Source organism: Crocodylus porosus, unplaced genomic scaffold, assembly GCF_001723895.1.
Source record: "Crocodylus porosus isolate Cpor-Errol unplaced genomic scaffold, CroPor_comp1, whole genome shotgun sequence".
In the NCBI taxonomy this organism is placed as follows: Eukaryota; Metazoa; Chordata; order Crocodylia; family Crocodylidae; genus Crocodylus; species Crocodylus porosus.
The window spans coordinates 12,816,823-12,826,403 of record NW_017728910.1 but is presented as its reverse complement, the minus strand read 5'-3'; positions in this window follow the sequence as shown (position 1 = coordinate 12,826,403).

The window sequence follows — 9,581 nt, the reverse complement described above, 5'->3', positions numbered from 1 at the left end:
TATGCAGGCTCCACTCCCTCCCCCCATGCATCACTGGCCAGAGCCACACCTGCGCTGGGCACAAGTGCCCTGACCTTCCTGCCTGCTGCTGCTGCCAGGCAGTGGGGGCTGCACTCCATATGGAGAGTGTGTGTGAGTCCCTACACCCCCCACCCTCCCTCACACCCACACCCTCCCCAGCTGAGCTCTGCGCTCCTGGTGCCCCTTCGGGGAAGGAGGAAGGGGCAGAGCTCCCCTCAGCATGGAACGGAGCCTCCCTCTGCCCCCTCTCTGGGGCTGGGCAGCATCGCATGGAGCCCACCCGCCCCCAGCCCCACAGCAACAGGGGGGCAAGGGAAGGAGGAGGAAGAGTCCCCATTCAGTGTCTCACAGAGTCCCCCTCCCCACCCTGAGAGAAGGAGGAGGGGAAAGAGTTCCCCCAACACAGAACAGAGTGGACCCTGCAGGACAACCTACCCAGCATGGCCCTGTTAAGGTGAAGGGGGCTGGGAGAAGGGTTAATTCTTCCCTCCATCCCTTCCCCGCAGCTGGGGTCTGCCAGCTCCAGGGGCCACCACTGCAGCGCCCCCCTTGCTCCCTGGCAGACAGGCTGTGGTGGGGGAGGAGGGAAGAATTAACCCCCTCCCTGCCCACTTTGACTTAACAGGCCATGCTAAGGCAGGTCCCGAGACCGAGTAGAGAGCAGAGGGGCAGGGTCAGCCTTGTGGCTGGAGCAGAGAGCCCGACCCAGCCCAGAGAGCATGCTGGGATGCTGGGGGAGTCCGGTTTATCTTAAACCAGCAAGGGGTCTGGGGGACAGACACTGCATAAACCAGTTTGAACCAAATCAGTTAAGTGTGATACTACATTCAACCAGGTTTATCTCAAATTGGTTTTGGTCATTTTGAAATTGGTTTATACACACTGAACATAAACCAGTTCTGTTACAGCTTTAAGCCAGTTTCTGATCACTTAAACTGGTTTATGTGCAATGTCTGTCCCTAGCCCAGGAGTAAGAGAATGGCTTTGTTTAAGAATATTCTGAAGTAACAACTGGAAGTGAAATGCCAGACTTAGAGGTCTAGATGCAATATTAGACAGTGTGCTACCTCAGACTTTTCCATTGTTTCTTTACAGGTGGCAAGTCTTCAAAGAAAGCTGACCCCTGACTATCAAGTTGAAATCTGAAAATTTAGTATAAGTGCCTTAACTAGGGCATCTCAAGGGCAGCAGCTCTGCAGCCTGTTATAACACCATAATCAAAGATGTTCACCTCCCAAAAAAGACAAACTTACTTCTCTCTTTCTCTTAACAAATATATGACATGTTTGACAGGGTCACCTTCACCTTTAGTTTCTAAAAATATTGTTTTGAGAAAAAGCTGCTGGCTCTCAATAGAAATGAGGCTTTGCTGCAACAATAGAAATATTGGCGAAACCCTTTGCTTTGAAGTCATCCTTGAATTTGTTGTTTAATTGGTTTTGCTAGGTTAGTAGTCAGCATTGTCCCCCCTCTATTTTCTCTCTCTTTTTTAAAATCAAATGATCAGTTCTTTTAAATATTCAACAAGTTAAGTGTAGCTGTAATCAATGAGAAGCTCTTATAAGGTAATAGTAACACAGAATAGTAAACATGCTTCAAGTATTGAGAGCCCCTTTCTTTATCTATGCACCTACCATCACATAATTCATTACATGCTACCATAATATATATATTAAATTATAAAGCAAAAACAGCAAAAAGACAAGCCTAGAATTACTTGTGGATACAGACTACCCTTATTTGGTGATGCCAGACAGAAAGGAATTTTGTGAATATCTTACAGGAGATACATTTCAATGATTTTTTGAATGAAAAACTGAGAAACAAAGGAAAACAGCATGAAGTCTGAACATGTATCTATAAACAGATGACAGATTGATTGTATCCCAGCAAAATGAAAACATCATGTTTTGCATTGCAGTACACTGCCATCAATGCATGTATAGATGTTTAGGGGCCATATAAATACCAAAAACATACCTCAAGTGATGTAAAATGCCATAGTTCCTAGGGCTGCGTGAAACAGCATCATTCCTCTTTGGTTTCTATTTTGCCGGAACAGTGTTTTGTTTTGAGTTTTGTTTCATTGAAATCACTGTTCAGTTTGGTTTCGTTGAAACTGATTCGCTGTTTCGACTCTGTTTTGCCCATAGGGTAAATGGAAAATCATAAAACAGCTGGCAGCCTCATGTCACCTGGCAGGCAGATCGAGGGCCCACCAGCAACCCCAGAAGGGCTGCGGGGGCTGTGCCTGAGTCCTCCCAGGGATGCAGGCCCCTGATCTGTCTGCTGGATGACAGGAGGCAGCCAAATGCTGCCACTTGGTGCCAGCAGCAGCATGCATCTTCCTGGCGCTGGGTCCAGGCTGCGCACAGTGCTGGTCTGTCATCTGGCAGGCCTGCAGCCCCAGGAGGACCCTGGCACAGCCCCTGCAGCCCTCCCAGGGGTGCAGGCAAACCCCCAATCTGCCTGCTGGATGAGAGAAGCTGGGTGCTGCCACCTGGGACCAGTGCTGGGAAAATCAGTGCTGCCACTGGCCCCAGGCAGCAGCACCCAACTCCTGTCATCCCATGCACAGATCAGGGGCCCACCGGCACCCCTGGGAGAGCTGCAGGGGCTGTGCCAGAGTCCTCCCAGGGGCGTGTGCCCCTGATCTGCACGTGGGATGACAGGAGCCACGTGCTGCCATCTGGGACCAATAGGAGCACCGACCTTCCCAGCACTGGGTGTGGGCTGTGCCCAGCACCTGCCTGTCATCTGGCAGGCAGATCAAGGCCCACACCCCCGGGAGGAGTTTGGCACAGCCCCCGCAGCCCTCCTGGGAGTGCGGGCAAGCCTCTCATCTGCCTGCGAGATGAGAGGAGGTGGGTGCTGCCGGATGAGACCCTGAAGCCAATAAGCCTGGCTTCCAAACTCGAAACGTTTTGAAAGTTTCGAAACATTTCGAGTTCCCTTGTTTCATTTCAAAGGCTTTTGTTTCGCTTAGATTTTGCTGTTTTGAGCTTGAAACGCATCGAAACGGCTTCAAAACGAAATGCCAGGTGAAATTTCGCAGTGCCCTAGTTCCATTGCCTTCGTTGTTTAGATTGTAAGCCCTTTGGACCAGACCATCATCTTGGGAGGTTTTTTTGTACAGGGCCTAACACAATGGGGTCTTGGATCCATGAATGGTGTTTCTAAACACTACTTTAATACAAAAAACCCCCAAACAATAACTGGCATTGACAGTGTTCTCTGTAAATAGAGTTATACTAAAAAGGTGACTGGGAAGGACTTGAGAATGCTGAAAATAGGTGGAACCACCCTGTTCATTCAAAAGTTGCACTCCCACGCAACCTGAACCGCTCGTTCTTTCTCAGCTTGGCTAGGCTGTTCATAGGCTGCCATAGTCTGGACATGAAGCAATACAAGCTGTAAACACGGGATGTAAAAATAATGAAGATGTGGTCTGTGGTTGCCATCAGGGACTGAACTAAAAAAATATAGGCCCCTGCCATTAGAAGTAAAGATTTCCTTTAGCTGCATGCCTCAGGTTGTTATAATCACTAGGGGGAGACATGAGCTTGTTACATTAAGCCAGGTTACATCTGGACTGGAGTATACACCCAATAAATGATGGCATGAAGCAATTTAAAAATCCAAAAATAAATTATGCTATCTCTGCCACATGCAGTTTTTAAAGATGTTTCCCTGTCATTGGCTTTCGAGGAGATAAAGATTTATTGTGCTATTAGTGGAAAAGAAGTTAAATCCTGCCAAATAGCATGGACACTTAGATTACTAGTTGCTGACATCTTTGCTCATACATAAAACATATCATCATTCGGTTGCATTGCCTACTTTTTTATGACTGAGCTTGAAAGACTCTACAAAGCAGCAGATACTCTTGCAAACCTTTTAAGATATGAATTCTGGAATTGCTTGTGGTGTTTTTAATAGTTTTGTTTTGGTGTGCGCCTGCAGACAAGTCTTCTCTGAATTTTTAGTGCTAATTAAAATGGGACACAGACAATACTAGTTGTAAATTTAATAATGTAAACAAATGCACAGGAAACTATACCATCCCACAAAGCCTTGTTAAATAACAAAGACCAGACTAGTTTTGCTTCAGTGTAAGGTATCAGTCAAGAGACATTTACTATCTTGCACCCAATGTGGTGTAACGATTTTTCTTTCTAGGATCGTGATATATATTGTAGATCAATGTTAACTTTACACTGGCTTGAGAATATAAATTTACCACACCTGTTGTTTTGATCAGATCTGAACTGCAGCGATCAGATTGGAAAGGTTAGTGTAGCAACTCAGCTTAATCCCTTTTTGGAGAGGTTTTAACATAGCTTCAGGTATGGAAAGTTGTTGAGCTGGTTGCAGGAAGTGCTAGGTGAAAATCTATAAACAGTGTTACACAGAAGGCCAAAGCAAGTGACTATGATGATTCTTTTTTCTGGCCTAGAACTGTAGGGCATCAAGAAAACTATAATGAAAAAGCATCCTGTTACCAAACTCTGTTACCTCAATTCAGTTTAAGAGTTTGTGTGCACTGAAATTTAAAAATAAACCTAAGCCAGAAAAGCTGTTCTCCCAGGATCTAGTTAACAATATCTGTCTACCTACTGGTTTTTTCATTTGACAGCTTGATGTACTATTCGCCCTTTGTTACACATTGTGAGTTCAATCTAGCATGCTACTTCCAATTAAACACCCCGTACTTACTGCATTATTTGGCATTTAGCAGGCGCATATGTTCCTTTGCTTCTTTCCAGTGAGAGAAGACAATACCCTTTAGGTGAATGAAGCTATTTGTATGGCAAAGATTAAGCTTTGGGAACTGTCCAAGAGGTCTGATGGGAGGCTGCAGGTGTATGATTTCAATGCCTTCAAAGTGTGTAATACCCAGGTCTTCCAAAAAGACTGCAATCTGTAATCATTGTCTTCAGATTGGATTTATGTAACTACATTTTTTCTGACGCTACCATAACCATAGGCTCTGAATGCCAAATAATTCTGTTTATCATCTAGAAGTTGTTCTGGTCGTAGACCTGTGTATGTAGTCATTTATGTATACATCATTTTGCTATTATTTACATAAAATCTGATCCTACTTACACTCAGAAGTAGCATAATTTGTGTGGACTCATTCTGAATTTATGTCAGTGTAACAGATCAGAATGTGTTCTGTGGCATAACCCCCTTAAAGAGGATCAAAAAAGAGAGAATGAGAACAAGTTTTATTAACACATTTATAAAAAACTGGCATCATTTAAACATGTGTACACCAGAAAATACAGTACAGCTTTGAATAACATCTCAAGTATGCTTTGAGTATAAATTGACAAAGACATATTATTGCTATGCATGTGCTTATTAAATGCCATATAAAGAACAGAATAAACAATTTATGCTTTACAAATCTGCTATTATTTACTTACCACTGGCTATTGCTTTAGAGGTTTAGAATTGAAAGCTTTGGTTTGCAAAGGGATTAGATGGTATGATTATTGTCTTGCATGGAGTTCCAGTTGATCAATGAGCCTCTATGTGGGGCAAGTGTCCGTGTTTGGATCCTTTTACAGTACTGAGGCCTAATATGGTATCTGACCTAACTGTACAAGTTTAAAAAACAATGGGGTAGAGGTTTATAGCTCTACAGATTCACAAGACAACATAGTTAACTCCCATGTAACTCCCATTTACAAAAACAGGAGAGATTCCAAGACTTCCTTTCTCTTTGATAAAAGAATAAACTCTGAACTAAACATGATTACTTTGTCATGGTTAAATCAGTAGTATTAACCAATGATTCTTCCAAAAATGTCTCTTTGGATCTTATGGAAAGGGTAAGAAGGTATAATTTGCATGTTTGTTCTGCTGGCAACTTCAGATGCTGTGATGGTTATTACTTACACAAACAGAAATCTGCAGCCAATCAAAATAATATGGTTGGCAAGAAATCTGGGCAAACTTTAATAGCTATGGCTCTTCAACATAAAAAGGATAAAAGCAGAGCAATAATTTTTGGCAGCGAGGAGTGGGGAATTTTAAAAATTCTAATTGTTTTCCTATGAGTATAACATTATAATTACAGAAGTCTAACCTAAAACATGTTGTTCTGGCTTCTTGTACTCACTTAGAATAGAATTCTTCTGGATTCATTGAGTTATATTCTGCTCATTTATACCAGTCTAATTCTGAAGTTAGATTTAGATTTACAACAGTGTAAACAGAATTTGGTTCAGAGACCATATGTTGTAAATAACCTAAAAGTCGGTTTGCAACTAGCAAGCTGCCACCAGAGGTGGTGCACGCACCTACTCTGGACTCCTTTAAGAGACATTTGGACGTTTATCTTGCTGGGATCCTTTGACCCCAGCTGACTTCCTGCCCCTAGGGCAGGGGGCTGGGCCCAATGACCTCCCAAGGTCCCTTCCAGCCCTAATATCTATGAAATATATGAGTTCCTCTAACATCCATGTTTTACTCAGCAAAATAACTCCGTTATAACTTACTAACATCATAGAGAAACAGATTGTCAAGGAGAGTGTGCTCATGGGTGAAGAATATATGTATTTCAAACATCTTCTTTCAAGTTTTCACTTCTAAACATGTTTCACTAATACACATAGCCCTTACCAACAGTTTTAGACTGGACCTTTACTAATCAGAATCATAATTCATTAAAAATATGATACTGTTTTTGTAACAAATACAATTCATTGGCCACAGTTTGACAAAATGAGCTCAATGGATGCTAACTTTCCTATGCCAAAAAAGCTCATGTAGTTTAATGAACAACGTTATGTAGGCACATCATTTCACTGTTGGTAAGTGTATTCATCCCCAGAGAGAAGCAAAACCTCCATTTTTGACATACCAAGTAGGTTTCCAAACACTTTATAACCATGAACAGCGAATAAAACAAGAGTCTTGCAAGAACTAGTTTTTCGGTCCTGAAAAAATTGTTGAAGTCTGGACATTTTCACTAGTGGAAATCTAAAAATTATTTCAGCTCAGTGAGCTTTGTTTTGATGTTTTCATTTTCATTTTTACATACAAATTTTGTTTTTCTTTTACTAGCATTCATATAGCATTCATTTTGAAGTAAAAAAGCTTTTTCTACCCAAATGGGAAAGTATTTTTTTAAAATGTTGAAATGGATCCATTTGACTTCCAATACTGTAGTACAGAATCAATATTATTCACTTTTTCTTAAGGATTTTTCTTTGCATCTTAAGTGTGTAATTGTTATAAAAACAGTACATACAAATTCTTTATTCATTTATAGTACATATTTACAATGCTAATATTAAAGTATTGTGCAAAATGTAAACAAACATGTTTAAATGGTTTGGTGTATAGTAAGAAAAAATTCTTTAAAAACACAGATTTACTTAAAGATATGGCTTCTTAAAGTTTGCTTCTTTAATAAACTGCTCATATTACATTTTATTATATATCAAAACAATAAACACTACATACCCTTATAAGAGAGGATTAACCAAAGTCTGTTCTTTGTTCTTCAGGTAATCAGTGAACAAACCAAATATTTCTTCCACAGACTATTAGTAGCATCCCAGATGAAAAATACTGAACATAACATATCCATTGCAATAAGTATGGTTTCTTAGAACTATTTACTAACCAATAAGTATACTGGCAAAGTTAAGGGCTGTCCGTCACTCTTTCCTTATGTTGTAATTCTCCAGCAGTTAAAAACAGGGCATCTGATTCTTTTCTTGCACAAATCTTATCTAATAGACTTCATTCACTTCATTGGAGTTACTACTGATTTACACCCCTGACAAAATGAGGTCTGTGTGTCGTTAAAAAGACATGTAAGATGGTGGTAGCTAGTGACACAGGCCTGCTGAGACCTACCTGTTTCTGAGTAGTTCTAGGAAATCACTAATTCCAGTCTCCCCCATTTCACTAAAAAATGGGAATAACTCCACTGATGTCCACACAAGAAAACTGGTGGGCTATCAGACTTAGGTCTTATGATTTTCTGTCTCAAAGCACAGCTGGTTAATTAGCTCTGTTACAGTCACAAGGATCATTACTGTCTTTGGAATGGGTTTCAATAGCAGTTAAGTGATGGGTAACAACAATCATGCTTCCATTATGCTTGACAAACCCCACCCAAACCTCTATGGCTTCCAGTGATCCTAGTTTCAGCTCAAGTCCCAGGTGAGCATTAGTGACTTGTTACTTACTAGACAGCTAATGCCTTCCTAGAGCTGTGACAGGAGAAGCTAGCAGTGCTTGATATTTAATCTGAAATACTGAAAGAAAAGAACATGAAAACCATTATTGCAATTATGACTCTTAGGCCACATGCAATCGACTTTCAACAAAGCCTCAGGAGCAGTGCTGGGTCACAAGCTCAGGTCTGCTCAGTATATATATATTGCTTAACTGCCAGGCTTTCATGCACCCTAGCAGGACTGAGTGGACAGGGCTTCTTTCCCAGCAGTGGTCCCAGACTTGGCAAGGAAGCAGCATGGGCATGGCTTTAAGATAACATTGGCCTTTTTCTGAAAAGTAGCTATTGTTGTGGTGCATGAAGAGAACTGAGTACTAAAACATGGAGCTCTTTATCCTAAAGAGTCTAAGGATTGTATATGCCTAAAAACTTTAAAGAAAATTCTACTTCTTACCTAATCACACAGGAAGGTTCTTACCCACACGTGTATAATTTCCATAGCAGAACAATGGTACAGGCTTAAATGGTACACTTCATTTTTCACCCTACTTGACTTAGGACACTAAAATGTAGAATATTATTTCTTTATAGTTACCTAGCGTGATGTTAAGTAAATAACCTGTCAGAATAGAACCAGCCAGTTTTGCAATAACCACGATGATGTCTTCTCAGGAACCAAGGCCACTGGCAGACATTAACAAGAAGGCGCAAAGGGATCTGATGTGCAATCCCTACAATTACATTCCTTGTCATGTCACACCTGCATGGCAGGAGACGCAACCGTGGGATCAAGCATCAGATCCTATCACGTCATTTTGCTGGTGCAGGAGAAGCGCCGGATCATGATCCCAGGCTCCTGCAGTACCAGAAATCTTTGCTGCTGGACGAGGAGCCCCCATTAGTGATCAGAGCTCCCAGCTGCAGGGGTACACTATATGCTTCCACAATGGAAAGCTCCATCAGCGTACAGGGCTCCCAGGCACAGGAGCGCAGGGTGCCCCCAAGGCTGGAAGCTCTGTCAGCAGTTGGAGCTCTCAGCAAAGGACTGGGGGGAAGAGGGCTGGGTGATTGGGGCTCCCTGCTGGGAGAGGCTGCATGTTCAGTGACAGGTCTGACAGGAACCAGTAACAAAGTTATTACATATATTTTGTTTTATAATTTTGACACTTATTCCTGGTATTATCACACCATTAATTGATAATAGGCACCATACTTAATTGATGGTAGGCACCATTAATCATTAATTGATGGTAGGCACCATACCTACAGGTTGGGGAACTCCCCTCTTATCAGCACGGAGGCGGAAAGGGATCTGGGGGTCATCATTGACTCCAAGATGAACATGGGCCGGCAGTGT